This window comes from Sus scrofa, chromosome 4 (assembly GCF_000003025.6).
Source record: "Sus scrofa isolate TJ Tabasco breed Duroc chromosome 4, Sscrofa11.1, whole genome shotgun sequence".
Taxonomy (NCBI): domain Eukaryota; kingdom Metazoa; phylum Chordata; class Mammalia; order Artiodactyla; family Suidae; genus Sus; species Sus scrofa.
Genome location: NC_010446.5, coordinates 32,932,357 through 32,950,834, shown reverse-complemented (window position 1 = coordinate 32,950,834; position 18,478 = coordinate 32,932,357). Strand labels below are relative to the sequence as shown.

The following is an 18,478-nucleotide window of genomic DNA, read 5'->3' as shown; positions in this document are numbered from 1 at the left end:
GAACCTCCATATGCCGCGGAAGCAGCCCTAGAAAAGGCAAAAAAAAAAAAAAAAAAAAAAAAAAAAGAAGGGGAGTGGCACAACATATTTAAAGTGATAAAAGGGAAGTTCCATTGTGGCTCAGCAGTAAGGAACACAACTAGTATCCATGAGGACACGGGTTTGATCCCTGGCCCTGCTCAGTGGGTTAAGGATCCAGTGTCACCATGAGCTGTGGTGTAGGTCACAGACACAGCTCGGATCTGGCATTGCTGTGGCTGTGGTGTAGGACAGCAGCTACAGGTCCAATTCGACTCCTAGCCTGGGAACTTCCATATGTTGTAGGTGCAGCCCTAAATAAATAAATAAATAAATAAACAAACAAATAAATAAATAATTGTGAAGAAAGGGAAAAACCTACAACCAAGAATGCTTTACCCAGCAAGATTCTCATTCAGATCTAACTGAGAAATCAAAATTTTACAGACAAGCAAAAGCTAAGAGAATTCAGCACTACCAAACCAGCTTTATAACAAATATTGAAAGAAATTCTCTTGGCAGGAAAGAAAAGGCCACAACTAGAAACAAGAAAATTGTGAGTGGGAAAGCTCACTGGTAAAGGTAAACATACAGTAAAGATAGGAAATGAACCACACACAAATATGATATCAAAACCAGCAATCATGAGAAGAGGAGAGTACAAATATAGGACATTGGAAATGCATTTGCAATTAAGAGACCAGCAATTTAAAATAGTCTTGTGTATAGATAGATAGATAGATAGATAGATAGATAGATAGATGCAACTTAAAATAGCCTTGTTGATAGATAGAGCAAAACTTTATGATAACTGCAAATCAAAAATCTAAATATTTACACACACAAAAAAAGAAAAAGGAATCCAAAACAACACTAAAGATAGGAATCAAATCACAAGAGAGGAAAACAAAAGAGGAAGGGAAGAAAAAATATGTATAGGGGTCCCTATTGTGGCTCAACAGGTTAAGAAACTGACATAGTCCTTGAGGATGTGGGTTTGATCCCTGGTCTTGCTCAGTGGGTTAAGGATCCAGCTTTGCCACAAGTTGTGGCACAGGTCACAGATGTGGCTTGGACTGGTGTTGCTGTTGCTGTGGCTGTGGCATAGGCCTGCAGCTGTAGCTCTGATTTGACACCTAGCCCAGGAACTTCCATATGTCGCAGATGCTGCTGTAAAAAGAAAAATGGTATAATCTCCCAAGACTGAACCAGGAAGAAATATAAAATATGAATAGACCAATCACAAGCATGGAGATTGAACGGTGATTTAAAAACTCCTGAAAAACAAAAGCCTGGGACCAGATGGCTTCACAGGCAAATTGTATCAAACATTTAGAGAAGAGTAAACACCCATCCTGAAACTCTTCCAAAAAATTACAGAGGAAGGATCACTCCCAAACTCACTCTATGAGGCCACCATCACCTGATATCAAAACCAGACAAAATACCACAAAAAAAGAAAATTACAGACTAATATCATTAATGACCATAGATACAAAAATCCTCCACAAAATACTAGCAAACTGAACCCAACAATACATTAAAAGGATCATACACCATGATCGAGTGAGATTTATCTCAGGGATACAAGAAATTTTCGATATCTGCAAATCAATCAGTATGATCAACTACATTAACAAATTAGAGAATAAAAACCATGTGGTCATCTGAATAGATGCAGAAAAAAACTTTTGACAAAATCCAACATCCATTAATGATAAAACCCTCCAGTAAGTGGACATAGAGGGAACCAACCTCAACAAAATAAAGCCCATATATGACTAACCCACAGCTAACATCATACTCAATGAAAAAGCTCAAATCATTTCCTCTAAGATCAGGAACAATACAAGGATACCCACTCTTACTACTTTTGTTCAACATAATTTTAGAATTCCTAGCCATGGCAATCAGTGAAGAAAAAGAAAAGAACCCAAACTGGAAAAGAAGCAGTAAAACTGTACTGTTTGCAAATGACATGATACCTTACCTAGAAAATCCTAAAGATGCTACCACGAAAGTACTAGAGCTCATCAGTAAATATGGTAAAGTTACTGGATACAAAATTAGTACACAGAAATCTATTGCATTTCTATACATTAACAATGAAAAATAAGAAAGAGAAATGGAGCTGGAGGGATGGGGCTTCCTGACTTCAGACTCTACTATAAAGCTACAGTAATCAAAATGGTATGTTACTGGCACAAAGACAGATTTATGGATCAATAGAACAGGATAAAAAGCCCGGGAAAAAACTCACACACCTATGGTCAATTAATCTATGACAAAGGAAGCAAGAATATACAATGGAGCACAGATAAGAATCTTTAATAAGTAGCGCTGGGTAAACTGGACAGCTACTTGTAAAAGAATGAAATTAGAGGAGCTCCCTTGCAGCACAGCAGGTTAAGGACCCAGCATTGTCACTGCAAAGGCTGGGGATGCTGCTGTGGCATGGGTTTGATCCCTGGCTGGGGAAGGTCCACATGTCATGGGTGTGGCCAAAAAAAAATGAAATTAGAACACTCTCTAACACTACACAGAAAAATACACTCAAAATGGATTAAAGACCTAAATGTAGCACTGGATACTATAAAACTCTTGGAGGAAACAAGAGGCATAACACACTCTGACGTAAATTGCAGCAACATCTTTTTGGATCCATCTCCTTAGTAATGAAAATAAAAACAAACATAAACAAATGAAACCCAATTAAACTTAAAAGCTTTTGCACAGCAAAGGAAACCATAAACAAAACTAAAAGACAACCTACAGAATGGGAGAAGATATTTGCAAACAATTCAACCAATAAAAAAAAAAATCCCCCCCAAAAAATGAGCAGAAGATCTAAAAAGACATTTCTCCAAAGAAGACATACAGATGGCAAAAAAGCAAGTGAAAATATGTTCGACATTGCTAAGTATTAGAGAAACGCAAATCAAAACTACATGAGGTATCACCTCTCACTGGTCAGAATGGCTGTCATCAAGAAGTCTATAAACAATAAATGTTTAGAGAGGGTGCAGAGAAAAAAGAACCCTCCAACACTGTTGGTGGCAATGTAAATTGCTTCAGCCACTACGGAGAACAATATGGAGATTCCTTTAAAAACTAGGAATAGAACTACTATCTGATCCAGCAATCCCACTTCCGGACATATTATCTGGAGAAAACCATAACTGAAAAGATACATGAACCCCAATGTTCACTGCAGCACTATTTGCATGGAAGTAACCTAAATGTTTATCAACAGAGGAATGGATAAGGAAGCTGTGGCACATATACGCAATTGAATAATACTCAGCTAGAGTAAAAAGAATGAAATAATTCCATCTGAAACAATGTGGATGGACCTAGACATTACTAAGTGAAGTCAGAAAGAGAAAAACAACTATCATATGAGATCATTTATATGTGGAATCTTTTTTGAAAAAGGATACAAATGAACTTATTTACAAACAGAGAGAGACTCACAGACATCAAAAAAAAAAAAAAAAAAAAAAATTTATGGTTACCAAAGGGAAAAGGTGAGAGAAACTAGGAGTTTGGGGTTAACATATACATACAACATACAGATAATCAACGAGGACTCTACTCAACATTCTATTATAATCTATATGAGATAAGAATCTGAAAAAGAATATCTATGTGTATATGTATAATTGAATCACGTTGCTGTACCCCTGAAACTAACACAGCATTGTAAATCAACTATTCTCCAATATAAAAAAAAATAATTAAAACATAAAAAATTTTAAAGCCTCTTTCTTTCTTTCTTAACTCTTAGAAATCTCGTAAGATTAAAGTTCCAGAGAGCCAGACTATTTACATGTCAAAGGCATAAAAAGAGAAATATCATTCCTTCTGCAGAGCTAGGTTAACCAATTACAAAAGGCTCACGGGATAGGACAGCAGAGCCATTAGGGGTCATTGTTCTCCAGAATGGCAGCCCTCATTCATGAAGGACAGTGCCCACAGGTCCCCACAAACTGTAGGCAGCTAGCCTGGGACTTCCCCAGCAACTCTGAAACCACCCCCTCAAACTTTCTGGCCCCACATGCTAGTGGGCAGCCCTTGCAACGATTCATTCCCTGTGCTGTATTTCTCAATTCTCAGGGCTCACAGGAGTCTCCTGCTTGGCCAATTGTGGGGCTCTGCCCCACAGGCCCACTAGGCCTGCACTTGGCCAGTCTTAAGATGGAAGATAAAGCTTGGGGTCAGTAACAGAGACATCGTGGTTTAATGGATGGGGGAGCTTACATGTCTGAAGCATGGTCCTGCGGTGATAACCCACCATGGACAGTGAACAGCAGGCAGGATGTGGCGGCTTTGCTGGGGTCTAGGGGAGTTGCCAGTTACTGGGACAATTGACATCCGGTGGGCTCCTTCGTTACCAGGGAAACCAACAGAGGGGGGGGCAAGCTCACACTGCTCTTTGATTAGAAAGAGCTGGGGCCTGGGGCAAGTATGTAGGAAGGTCAGCCAGGTGAGCAGGGTGTAGGTGAAGCAGGCACTGGTCAAGCAGCACATGTACAGAGAGCAAGAGAACAACCATCTTGAGTGGCCTGTCCATACACAGGGAGTAGGTGGCCATCTGCAAGCCAAGGACAGAGGCCTCAGAAGAAACCAAATCCATTGGCACCTTCTAGCCTCTAGAACTGTGAGAAATAAATATCTGGTGATGAAGCCATCGAGTCTGTGGCATTTGGTTCTGCAGCCTGAGCAGACCAGCGCTCAAAGCCCCTCCTGGTTGCATCAGGCTTGCTCCCTCCTCCCCTCTCTGGGCTTCTCCTTGACTTCCATCTCTGAAAGTCAGTGCGTGCGTCCAGTCCATGCAGCCGTCTTCGCACTTTCAGTCTGTAGGCAGGGCCACCCGCACAATCATAATACTCTCAATACCACCTCACTCGGCCTTTGATGCAGCAGCACCTGCTGTGATGAAGGGCAATGAGAGCAGACAGAGGATAGATTCCAGCAGCTGATCTGAGATGTCCACGGGTGCAGAGCAAGCAAAAGAGGACACGTGGACCTCCAGCAGCTCCTTGAAGGAGAAGCTTGACTGAAAAGCTCAGCTGAGACTTGACCCTCTCATTTCTTCCTGCAGGTCCTGCCCTCAGGAGAGGAAGGAGCCACGCTTGCTAGCCTCTTCCACCTCCACATGGTCGCTGGGCTCCGGACTTCTCCCACCCTGGATTTCTCCTGGAAAGAGTTTCCTTTACTCACTTGGTAAAGCCTACTCCTGGGGCTTTCCTTCCTCTTCTGGTTCTCCACTTGTTTCCTGGCCTCTGCTGCCTAACAGAAGTTAAACAGCCAAGAGCCTTGAGTGTTGAACAATTTACTGTTCTGGGCTCTGTGCACACAGCTGTGGTGGAGGTTATTCAGGAGTTCCTATTCTTTTGCTCTGGAGACCAAAGATAAACAAATAAGAAAACTATCAGGGAGTAAAGTGCTTAGAATTAAGTTGAGGAGGTGAGATTGCATCGATCAGAGATGACTTTAGTTGGGTGGCCTTTGGTGCTGCTCTTGGGGTTGGGGAGCAATTGACAATTCGTGATTGACAACACTATTACTCAGGCTGTAAAAGCACCAGATATACCACAGAGCTCTGCCATCTTGGCTCTAAGTTACGGAAAAGTAAATCAGTGTGCTTATCTACACCAGGCAGAGGGTGTAACCAGACCTTGTTAAAAATGAATAAAAAAATCCTCCCAGCTCCCATTTCCTTTGTCTATTTAAAGAGGATTTTTTAACCATCAGGAAGCTTTCTTATCAGGCCTTTGATAAAGAGAAGGGATGTTTTGAAGGGCTATTACCTAAGAACACCTAAATCAAGAAAGATACATATTTCACCTACCTGGTACCTTCTTGAATTCCCAGACTTAGAGGATCATTTGAAAGTGACTTGGGATCCCAAAGCCAGTCACTGTCCCTTAGGCCCCAGCACGAAGTCCAGGGGAGCCCTTTCAGATGGTACATTTTTGCCCAGGGACTGAGGGCAGGGGGATGCAGCAATCCGGACCCTGGAGGGGTGCCCTATGGTGCTCCTTGGCAGCAGTTTGTGGGAGGGGTGCAGGGGAGGCGGCTGGGGACAATATGGGAGCATAGCTGGTGCCAGGAGCATTTGGAGCCTCAAGGCCATCCCTTAACCCCCACCACAAAATGACAGGAGAGAGGGTTTGGATCTTAATGTTGATGTGCTGATATCCATTCCAGAGCCAACACACCGACCTTCAGCTCAGGGAGTGACTTCTTGGTCAACTGCTGCTTTGGTGGGACCTGCCAGGATTTGAAATGAAGCAGCAGTTCCTGTAACATCCAGCCATAAATCTAAATCTTTTTTTTTTAAACTGAAGCAAAATAGTGAGATAACTTGACATTTTGCATGCTTAAATTTAGAACAGATTACAGAAATTGAATCCCCACGTCATAAGCTGCTTCGTTTAAGCACAACACACACACCCAGCTTCATGTGATTTGAATCTCGAGAGTGCTTCCTCTTTTGCCAAAAATTTTTAAATCTTAAGGTGACTAATGAATTTCAGCCTGAGGATGAGACCACCTGCTCTCCAGTTCTGGCCCTTGCTTGGCTGAGCAAAGGAGCCCCCCTGGGCCTCAGCAAACCCCTCTGTAAGATCTCAAGATGTGGTGTGTACACACTGCAGTGTGTACATATGTTGTGGTGTGCAATGTCCAGCTCTTGTGCCCAAAGGGCATAATCCCAGACGACCAGAGATTGTGTTTGGGATGATGCGAATGGGGAGATCTATGAGAATTTTTTAGGAATCAACAATAATGGCTAATAATGGCTATTAATAATAAATGCCACTCACCCAGTACTTCCCATGTGCTGGGCACTGTTGAAAGCATGCTCTGTTTGTCTTAATTGTCCTAATTCTCATTACATCCATTTTACCAATGTGCAAACTGAAGCCCAGAGAGATTAAGTAACTTGCCTAAGCTCACACAGCTCTAAGCGGGGAGCCAAGAGACAAACCTAGGCATCTGAGTGCCCTCCATGCCTTCCAGCCTTTGGGTATCAGGCCTGCGATCTCCCCACCAACACTGACATGGAGGCATGAGAACGAGAAGGAGCCGGAGAGTGAGGCTCACCCAAAGATGGCTCCTCATGGAAGCGGATGTCTCTGGGCCTGTCCTGGAGCTGGGGAGAGAGGAGAGACGTGTCTGGAGGCAGGAGGGATGAATATAATACAAAATGGGCGATCCTGTTTAGAGAAAAAAAAATCACAGCCCCATTATCACGAGCAAGGTGCAGTGTTTTTATTTTTATTTTTTGTCTTTTTGCCTTTTATAGGGCCACACCTGCGGCATATGAAGGTTCCCAGGCTAGGGGTCCAATTGGAGCTGTTACCACAGGCCTACGCCACAGCCACAGCAACGTGGGATCCGAGCCACGTCTGCAATCTACACCACAGCTCACGGCAACGCTGGATCCTTAAACCACTGAGCAAGGCCAGGGATCGAACCTGCAACCTCCATGGTTCCTAGTCGGATTTGTTAGCCACTGAGCCATGACGGGAACTCCAAGGTGCAGTGTTTTTAAAAGTTACCATTAGAGAAAATTTCTGTAGACTTTACAAAAATGAATCTAATAAAAGCAAAAAAGAAAGGCAAAGAGAGCCCAGTGAATTGAGTATGCATATTCAGGTTTAAAACCTCTTTTCGCCTTTAAATACAAGCACTTACTCACCTTGGTGCAAATTCCCCTTACTTTAGGTTTGTCTCAACTCTCACTCCAAAGGCTCCAAAGGCTGGCTGGGCTTGTCAGGCAGGACCATCTGTGTCGGAATGTGATTTCTTCCAAAGGCCTGATTTTGATTTTCTAGGAGCTAGGACTGGTATCATACACTTTAAAGAGCAATGTCTTCACTCCTGGTTGCTGTCTCCCTTCCTGCCTAAGTAGGTGCTTGCCTAACACTCTACAGGCAGGACAGCAGGAGGCAGCGTGTCAGATAAACTATTTCCTTTTCACAGGACACAAAAAGCTGCAGAACCCAGTGCAGCGATTCAGCCAGAAATGTTTGTGGGCTTTGCCTGAGGACAAAACATCCAGACCTGAGGTGAAATATTTAGTCAATATTTTGACTAAATGTTTCAAGTGGGTCTGTTCTTTACAACCTTTTCTCTGGGTGTTTGTTCGTTTTCTTCTACTCAAAGGCATTACAATGAACGTACCCTGCTTTTGGTGGGTTTTCCTGTAGATGTTTGTTTGGACTGACTACATTCCTACACGTGCTGGTCAGTAGTTTCAACCCTTCTGTGACCTAATTTAGGTTCAATTGCTAAATATATATATAAGAGGGTGCTGTGGAAATGAGCAAAGGGGAGAGGGTGGGCTTCATTGAAAATTATGAGAGCCCCTGACTCCAGAGGCTTCCGTTCAAAGGAAGTCACATCTAATGTATAAACAGAGGCATTTAAATAAATACATAAAGTACAAGAGGGTCATCACTGTCGTTGGATCCAGATGAATAAATAAGAGTGAGTTAGAGGAGTTCCCGTCATGGCTCAGTGGTTAACAAATCCAACCAAGAACCATGAGGTTGCGGGTTCGATCCCTGGCCTCGCTCAGTGGGTTAAGGATCCAGCGTTGCCATGAGCTGTGGTGTAGGTCGCAGACGTAGCTCGGATCCCATGTTGCTGTGGCTCTGGTGTAGGCCGGTGGTCACAGCTCCAATTATACCCCCAGCCTGGGAACCTCCACATGCCACAGAAGTGGCCCTAGAAAAGGCAAAAAGACCAAAAAAAAAAAAAAAAAAAAGAGAGAGAGAGAGAGGGTGAGTTAGAGATATTGTTATTGATAATAATGATCAACGATGCCATTCACTGAGCATCCATGATGTGCTTGGCAATACATCGTGTGGGAGGCACTATCTCCATTTGGATGATGACCCTGGGAAGTGCCAAGGTCACAGAGCGAGTAATGACAGAGCCCCAGCTCTGAGTCCAGGATCTGTGCTCATGCAGCTCCAGACGAAGAAGACGAGACACGGATTGGTGATGGGACTTAGCCATACACAGGATGGAAAACTAGCCAATGAATAAAGCAAAATGGCATGATACCAAGAGCTGATCTGAGGACCTGGGTTTGAGCCCTTTCTGCAACTCCCTAACTTATGACTTTAGAAACATTGCATAATAATTCTTAGCACCTCAGTGTCTTCATTTCCTTCAATTTTCATACTAACATCCAGCCCATGTGAGTGTTGGATAGGAAAATAAATGTGGAAGGTCTTCTTTTAGTCCTCCTAGTTTACATAAATATTGTATAAATTAATGATGTCTATTTTCACTGCTGGTGAAACAAGGCCTATTATAATTCCTGGTGAGTTGAGAAATAATGCTTCTAAGAGGTGGCATAAAATACCATCAGATTTTATGTTTGTATCCTGCAAACAAAATCTGCATCTTTTTCCCAGGATTGATGGCTCCTTGGGTCCTCTGGTGCCCTGACCTGGCAGCAAGAGGGATTCCATGAACTTCCAGTAGGAATCATTTCACTGAGCCTCAGGAATGCAGCTGCTATTTCTGGCTAAATGGAGAACAGCTTTGTGTTCCCCCATCATTTCCTCCCTTAAATCACTGGTGCTCAACAGTGAGACTTACCTGACCCATAGAGCAAAGTTCATCTGTGCGTGGACAGAGTTTCACAGGGAGATCCTCTTGCTTGCTCCCCTCCCTTTACCAGCAAGGGCCCCAGACCTGGGCAGGAAGATTTATAAAATGAACTGCTGGTGCTTCAGAGCCAGCGTGGCCACCAGTGACCCCTGACACCCTCGGCCTCACTTCCCATGCCCGCAAGGGCCCCTGAGGGTAGGGCTAGCACAACCACTTGTGTCCATTCCTCTCTGCTTAACTGGCTCATGACTGGCTGAGCCCCAGTGCTCTGGTGTTGCCCTGTTTCAGAAAGCAGGCACCTTGTCTAAGAATTCCAAAGAAATCTCTTAGCGGTCTTTCAGAGAGATTATTAAGCACCTCTGTGCCCCCAAGCCACACCCATCACAGCCTGGCAGCCTTAATTAATATGCCAGGATAAGAGCCACTACTGTATATTGAGTACTTCCTATGTGCCTGGCTCTGTGCTTGGTGCTTTTCCAATCCACCCTCCTGTTCTCCCAGGCAGCCAACAGTGAAGGCTCTATCCTCATTATGCAAGGAAACAAATTCAGGTTCCAAGAGGCAAAGGGACAGAGACGGGATTTGTACCCAGGCCTGCTCTTTCTACTCAACTTTGTTCCAGCTCACCAAGGCCAAGACTGGGACTGATTAACCATCTTGCAACCTATAAGAAAAGCCAAGAGCAGCTGGCCATGACATCACTGACCCAATGGACCAATGTGATCAGCTTCCTAGCCAAAGACTTCTTGGTATGTGCAACAAATATGTTTCTTTGTGTTTAAACCTGTATAAGTCTGGTTTTCTGTGCCCTGCAGCCCAGCATACTCCTGACTGATGTGGGTCATTATAGGCGAGAATGAAGAAGTAGTATATGCCTTATGATGTCCTGGTCACGTTAACATCTATTGATTAGTAAGTACCGAAATATGAATTCATGCATTCACCAGGAATAAACAGATGTGATTATGAAACTTGGAATATTTACTGGACTCATCAACATGGTGCTTCATTTCCCAAACTAAAATATGTGAAGGGCAGACCAATGGCCAAGCACAGAACATGAACTAATAATTGATGGACCCTCAGGAAGCACGGTTGTCCAAGGACTGTGTTGCCTCTCTGTGACCCTCTTAAACCCATCAAACCCTGGTGAAAATCTTCCTGAGAAGGATGGAAAGGAGAAAAGTTGAGGAGGGCAGAAATCAAAGTTGGAGACCCCAAGAGATTTTTCCTAGGGTTATTTGTGACTGCCTCACCCTCTTTCCTCCTCTACTCTCTCTCCATCATTTGGGTATAAAATTGGCAATTTAATGCAGGGACTAAGAGTGTAGACTTCAGATTGTCTGGGTTCAAACCTCAGTTAGGAATACAATTCCAATCATGAAACTTACTCTCCATGTGACACTGGATAAATACTTAAACTCTCTAAGCCTCTACTTCTTCATCTCCAAAATGTGCTAATAATGCTTAATTCATAGCATTATCATGAGGCTTAAATACACATTATGTGCTGACCTCAGGACCTGGCATATGGTATATAATTGGTAATGCTGGTTATTATCTGTCTTAGGCAAAAGTTGGGGACTATTTATCCATGGTGCTTTTCTTGACCTTTTGCCATCATGTCTTCAACTTCACTGCTCCCTGCATGGGTCTTGCTGTGTTGGCCATCACACTGTTAACTCCCCCTTGAGGTCAGAGACGCAGGTGGCTGGGGATGGAAGGCAGTCAGGCCTCAGCCAACACGCCAGTTGAAGGTTCTGGTCAACAGCCTTGACTTTGCTAATGCTCACTTTTTTATACCTGTCCAGGCAAACTACCATGTTTCAAGTCAGGATGAGAACAGGGGTGCAAGGATAGGCAGGGATTTAGGCCAGAGACCTCTGGGGGTCCTTTTCAGCCATATGATTTGATATTGGCATAAAATGAATGCAATAAACTCTAAGTGAGACAACGTGGATTTCCGCTCCAGCTCCAACCTAAGTCTGGGCAATCTGCCTGCTGGTCAAGAGAACAAGCCATAAATCTCCCCACGGACATGAGTGCTGGGGACACAATACACTCTGCTGTCTTCCCTGTTTCCAGAAAGGGTTGATGGATCCTTCCCCTCACATTTATTTCAGCCATTAATGTGGCACAGTAGAATTTCAACAAGACAGAAATAGAAGACAGAAAGGTTGGTCCTGTCAAAAGCTCTTAATATAATTATGAGAGTCCAACCTCTGCATGCACCTCACACCCCAGGAATAATTAGGGTGCAAGAGGCCAGGAACTGAACTGAGGTGGGGGAGGGGAGGGAGGGCAGACGGATGACCTCGTGATTAGTATAATGGTTGCTGCTTCTCTGCAAGAGGACGCCAGGATGCTGCAGCCCTGCAGGCTCCCTGGGAATTCTGCGGGTTCATAAAAGCCCCATTTAGAGCTTGGATCATCCCAGGCAGCAATTAGTGGCTCTAATTGTTCCAGCTGAAGTGTTATGGCTGCCCCATCCCCCACTCCCTTTACTGAAGGTTAGTTATATAGAAACATGCCCTCATCATTCGCTCTCCTCATTCCCCCCCACCATCCTCCTGCCCACTGCAACAGTGTCTGCAGAAGGTGGCCAGGACATGTGGGCCATGGCACCAGGCTTTAGGACGGATGGGGACCACAGAGGCAGGCCCAGCCCCGAGCAGTCAGGCTACCAATGGGGAAGCAGAGAAAAGCAGAATCCCTCTTCCCCTGAACATTTGCTTTCTGTTTGGTGTTTAATTTTCTCTCTGAAAGGCAGTCTATGGAATGAAAAAACAAAACAAAACAAACAAATGAAAAAACCCAGCAATCCCCAAAGTCCATTGGAGATGTCTCTTCTCCAGCTTAATTTCCATTCTAATGTCTATGTAGCTCCCCCGGCAGAGCTAGGCATTTGTTATTCTAATTCTGCTGCTATTCTCCCAGGGTTTACTGTTTTTTTCAGAGGCGTGTGCTGTTCCATTTCAGAGTTTGGAGTGAATTACAGAGCTCAGTGTTAATGGAGGAGGCCCAGGAGTGGTCCAACATCCAGAGAAGAAGCGCTCCAAGGTTTCCTTCCTCCCAGCCCCAGAGGTAGGCTGTCCTTTAGCTCTGCTGGCTGCCACCTGGGCTCCAGAGCATCCATTCTACACTGGTAGACAAGTGACAGAGCCCTGTGCTTTGTTCATGGAACAGACTTGGGTCCCCAAACCTGACTGGCATTCTGTACTTGGCCTCTGTTGATAGTGGCACTTCACTTTAATTATTATAAGCACTATCTAGAGCCAAGCTGGATTGCTTTGGTTTGAATCTCAGAACTGCCACTTACCAAACTGTATGACCTTGGACCAGTTCTTTAACTTCTCTGTGCCTCAGTTTCATCATCTATAAAACAGGATAAAGGACCATTGTTAGCATTAAATGAGTTTATAATGGATATAAATGCCTGCAAAAGTGGCAGGTACAAAGTCAGCAGCAGCAGGTGGTGGCTATAATCACAATTACTGTTATTAGCCTCTCCTGGGGCTGGCCCGGATGCAGAGGCTGGAGCTGCAGTTCCAAGTGTGCCCAGCAGGGTGTGCCCTGAATCTCAGCAGCACAGGCGTGAAGGGATGGCTGTCCCCGCTGGCTCCACTGGATTTCAACGGTTTGGTACTCAACATACCGGACTCTCTTGGACCAAAGGATGCTTCCATTGCTTCACAGGCTCCATCCTTTTCCCTCCAACCCACCTAGCAGGGAAGGAGGCTATCAGGAATTCCAAATCTCATCTTCAGAAGGATTCAGTCACTGGGCCAAGCCATTCAACTAGCAAATGGCATTACAGGGGCTCACATGCACACTGGCTTGACTCCCAAGGGCACAACGGCCTGCAAGGCCCCTTGGGGTGACAATCCTTTTGCCAGAGGCTGCTCTGTGCCATTCCAGGCTGTGGAGTGGTGAGTGGTGTGGATGTTTCCACCAACGAATCTCTGAAAACAGAAGTGAAACGAAAGCTGTTTCATAACCTCCAAAGGCTGGAGACGCTCCAGGAGAGGGAGCTGGCCTACTTTAAAGGCCTAAGAGAAGGAAGTGCCAACCTCTCCAGACATAGGATGAGCTGCCACCTTAAGGCCAAGTATGGAGGACAGAGCTTTCTCCCCAAATGCCTAGCTACCAGTTCCACTCCTGTGGGACAGAACACCTTGCCAGCCTGTGCCCCTGTGCCCCCCCCCCAGGAAGAGCCACCGTATCAAACCAGACCCTGCACCCTGCTGACTGCCCAAGTGGCCTCACTTCTGGTCATGTGTACACACACTCTCTGCTCCCACCAGATGTGGTCCCAGGCAGGAGGACGTGCAGCAGTCTCTGTGGGCCACCCCTCTGAATTGTCCTAACTTGTTTTGTGGCACGTTGCCAGCTGCACAAGTTGGCTGCTCCACAGCATAGAAACGCCAGCTGGAAGTCTACGGGCATGTCAGTGCTCCAGGCTGCATTTGGCCTCCAGTGAGCTGGGCAGGGTCCAGCAAGCCCCCAGAGTGAGCATCTCCTGAAAGCTGCACTTGGCCTTGGAGGGGTTAGACCTCCATGTCTGCCACCTGCCCCCCAGTCTTTCCTCTTGGGCCTTCCATGCCCTGGACTCCTCCCATCAAAGAGGCCAAGCCCTTTGCCTGTCTGATATTCTCTTCCTGTTCAGGCTCTGGTTATACTGCCTGGAGGATGGCTGTTTAATGCTGTATTTCCCTAGAGCAAGAGTGCACAGGCATTGTTCCCAGCAGACCAGGCAGCCCCAGGATGATCTGAGAAGGTGCCAGAGTCTTTGTTGTCAGCCACTTTCCAGCCACAGTCTCCTTGGGTCTTGGCTTTTCTGAGATCCTTACCTGCCATTATCAGCAAAGATCAAGGATCTGGACTCCCTAAGTCATTCCCTTGCCATTCGAGAGTCTTCACTGCCCCTGTTAAGAGATTCATCTTCCTGAGGCCCCTGTTGAAGAGGAGGGGTGAGGTGTCAAGGACAGAACCTGGCTCTGGGGCCAGATCTGGGCTCCAGAATTTGGATGTTGTATAACCCTGGGCAAAGGATAGTTCTGGGCCTCAGAATGCTTCCCACACAATAGGGAGAGTGGTAGCTCCATTAACCTACATGTGCAAGTGGTCACGCGGGGGCCCTGCAGCCCAGGCCACTGCACAGACTCAGTGTACCTCAGATGCTTGTCAGATGACTTCCTATTCAGCCATTGACAACCAGGCTGCTGGCGAGCTTGGGGTCCAGCTGAAAGGAGGCTGGGCTTGTTTGAATCTAGATGCCACCTGGAAAAGATAGCAGCAAAAGCCAGAGCTTCTCTGAGCAGATGAGGGAGGCATTGAAGGGCATTTGTGAAAGAAAGTGAAGAGGAGATGGCAAGGGCACTACATATAACCTGCCTCTTTTGCCCAAAGATGGCTCAGCCTTAGGCAAATTCCAGATTCTGGAGTTAACTGACCAGCCCCCCTCCATAGACCTGGCCCCTCACTTTGCAGCTCACTCTTGTCCCATTGCCTCATGGCCTTGCTCTTTGCAGGGACAGCTGGTTCCTGCTCCTGAACCCGGAGACAGCAAACACTTCAATGTGTCGGGAGGATGGTTGGTAGAAAGATGTGGTCTGTGCAAGGCATTCTGGAAACTCCAAAGACTGGGAATTCTATGGAATAAGGGGGAGGAGGTAGGCAGGCAGGATCTCTAACTAACAAGGCTTCTGGAGCACCTTGGCTTCCCACCCAAAAATGCCAGCACAGTGGACAACCAGGAAAAAAGTGAGAAGATGGACAGAGATGTGTGTGCCCGAAAGATCAGGCTGTTAGATGCTTGGGTTCATCCTCTTGGATCTTGGGAGATGTGCTGGCTGGAAGAGAGGTCAGTGCCACAGAAGAGCCTGGTCCACCATGTGTCCATCTGGCTGTGGGCCCATAATGCGAGGGCTGCCTACAGAAGGACAGGGAATTCTCAAGGAATAAGATGCATGAGCTGGGCAGGCACCAGGGCAACAGGCAGGGCCACATTGGAGGCTGAGCAGTGGCACACCTGGGCCCCTTCCCATCCTGGGGAAGCCTCACAAGGAACTACACCCCCAATCCCAATTCTGTCCCATGAAAGCATCATAAATAAAATCAGAGAAGAGGCATGTTGGTGCATTTTCAATGCTACAGACATAAATTAGGTGATTTCTCTGACACCTGAACTCCCCCCGTGATATTTAATTATTCATAATCGCCATCAATAACTACTGATCTTCAAGGCAATGAATGAAACTGCCAAGATTCTACTGAAGAAGGTAAAGCTTGTACTGCCCCAGCCAGAGACGGTCTGAGCCACCAGGCGCCACTTCCCCTTGGTTCTCAATGCACAAGTCCCGCTTATCAGTTATTTCTAGCCTTATCTGCTCCAACCCTTTAATAGCAGGCAGTAACAATTTATTAGCAGTTTTCCAGAGTCTCTGCCTCCTGGCTAGATCTTTTTCCATCTTGAGAGCTAAAGTAATATTTCTTCTAATTCTGGCTCTCTTCAAGGCACCAAGGGAGGCCAGTCTGAGTGAGGTGGAGATGCCTATGGAGAAGGAAGAATTAAGACATTTCCATTTTCCTGCTGCTTATTTATAAACAAATAATTTGGTGGTTTCAATTGAACAATTGCATAACGGGTAGTGAGGCGACTACAGAGACCAGATGAAATCAAACAAGCCACCATTTTTGTTTGTCTTTGTGGGGTTGTTTTTTTTTTTTTTTTGGTTTTTGTTGTTGTTGTTGTTGTTTGGAGGAGGTAACCTCAGCTTGTGGAAGTTCCCAGGCCAGGTACTGAACCCGCACCCACGGCAATGACAACATGGGATCCTTAACCCACTGCCCCACAAGGGAACACCCAAAGAAGCTATCTGATTTCTTTTACAGCATTTGATTTTTATTTTCCACAAAAAATTTATACAATTTTAAAGGTTACTTTCCATTTACAGTTATTACAAAATCTTGGCTATATTCCCCCAAATCTTGGCTATATTCCCCATATTGGCTATATATCCCAAACCTGTCTTCCATCCAATTGTATCTCCTACTTCCCCTCCCCAACCACTAGTTGGTTGCCTCTGTGAGCAGAATTTGATTTTTTAAGAGTGGGTTGGGGTGAAAGGACAGCTCAAGTGGAGCTGGGGAGTGGGTGGCCCTGGAGTCCCCACAGCCCAGCTGCCCTGCTCTTGTGACTCAGGCTTTTGGTGCCTCAGTTTTACCCACAACCAAAACTAGGGAAAGAAGAAACCACTTCCCTGTTTCATGACCCACAAGTTGATTCATGACCCTCTCCTTCCTGAGAATGGAGAACTGTAGGGCAGGCGCGGGCGGCTGCGGGAAGGGCCAGGAGCAGCTTTCTGGCTTCTCACTTGCCCTCTGGCCCAAGCCAGAAAGCCCTCAGGGACTTTGCCTGGACAGGCGACTGGGCTGTGTAAGTTCACGGTGTTTATCCTCTTGATGGCAAAGGAAAGAGGCCGAGATGAGGCCAGGGACTATGAAAGTCCCACAGTGGAACGCACACTGCAGGCTTTTGGGCCAGAGCTGCCTTTGGAAGCAGAACGACTGCTGCTCTCCTTGCCCTGAGAGGGTCCTGCTCTGTTACCCTCTGGTCCTCTGCCCACCCCCACCCCCACCCCACCCCCAGAAGGTGGGTCCCAGAGCCCATCCATGCCCCAGCCACCAGCTCTCCACGTGTGCACAGGGCCAGCCCTTGCACCAGACTCTCGTTTAATTTGCACAGTAAGGGATGTCACTGTGCTCAAAGCAAGACAGAGGCTCAGAAAGGGTAAGTGATTTGTCCAAGACCTCACAGCTAGTAACTGGCTTCAAATGCAGGTCCATCGGCTTTACTGTTTACTTATTTTTCCAATATTAATATTATGGTAAGTCATTGACACATATTTATAAAGATTCATATAATTAACACAGAAATTTAATATATTTGTAAAATTGCATAGTATATTGAATAATTTTATAGTTAATGACTACTTTTATTATGATTGTTGAGGTCTTATTTATTTTTTGAATAGACAGGAGTGCATGTGATTCAAAATTCAAAATATAATGAAGGAATGCAGTCAAGAGTCTCCTTCTTCAGCCTTTGTTCTGCAGCCACCCAAGTCCCTCCTCTCCTCAGGAGCAGTTAATTTGTTTCTTATCTATCTTTTCAGAGACAGCAAGATGGATAAAAATAATATGCCTATTCTTTTTACCTCTTTTTATACAAATGGTGCATACAACCCATTTCATTCTGCTCCTCAATTTTTTCTCCAGTCAGTATTTCTTGGAGATCACTCCATTTCAGATTATGAAGAGCCACCTCATTTCTATTTATGGATCCCTGATATGAAGACAACATATTAAATTATGTTTTAATCTCAAGAGGCAAATGCTTTTCCGTGGTCCTGTTTGATGTATTTATTTTAAAAGTTCCTCTTCTATCTAACTGAACTTTCCATTTTGAACCCAGATCTTCTGGTCTGGAGTGAATTTCCAAGCTTGGGGAGCATGTTGTTTCTTGCTGGAGAATAACCAGCTGTGGGGTGATGGATGACAGTCTCTGTACCTTCTGCTCAATTCTGCTGTGAACCTGAATATCCTCTACCTAACTGTTTAAAACTGGCTTGAAAAATTGGGGTATGCTTTGCCTCTCCTATCAGGGCTCTGGGGACAGAGGGGACGAAGGGTTTGTTCAGGGGCTATAGACACTACTGAGGACACAGATGCTTCCAATCTTTTGGCTCTGTCTCCCCTCCTGTTATAAAAAAGAGACACAGCTTTTCAAGAAGTCACATGCGGGGACAACCATTTCTAGTAA

The 18,478-nt window shown here is 45.4% G+C and overlaps 1 long non-coding RNA gene across 1 annotated transcript; it reads right to left on the bottom strand.

Annotated features, from left to right (window-relative positions):
• Nucleotides 3,535-13,605, bottom strand: LOC100156960. The gene is made up of 5 exons (XR_002343176.1): nucleotides 13,310-13,605; nucleotides 12,974-13,029; nucleotides 9,643-9,738; nucleotides 7,129-7,241; nucleotides 3,535-5,419 (listed from the first exon to the last, which is right to left on the bottom strand). It is a non-coding gene; the product is annotated as an uncharacterized LOC100156960 (long non-coding RNA).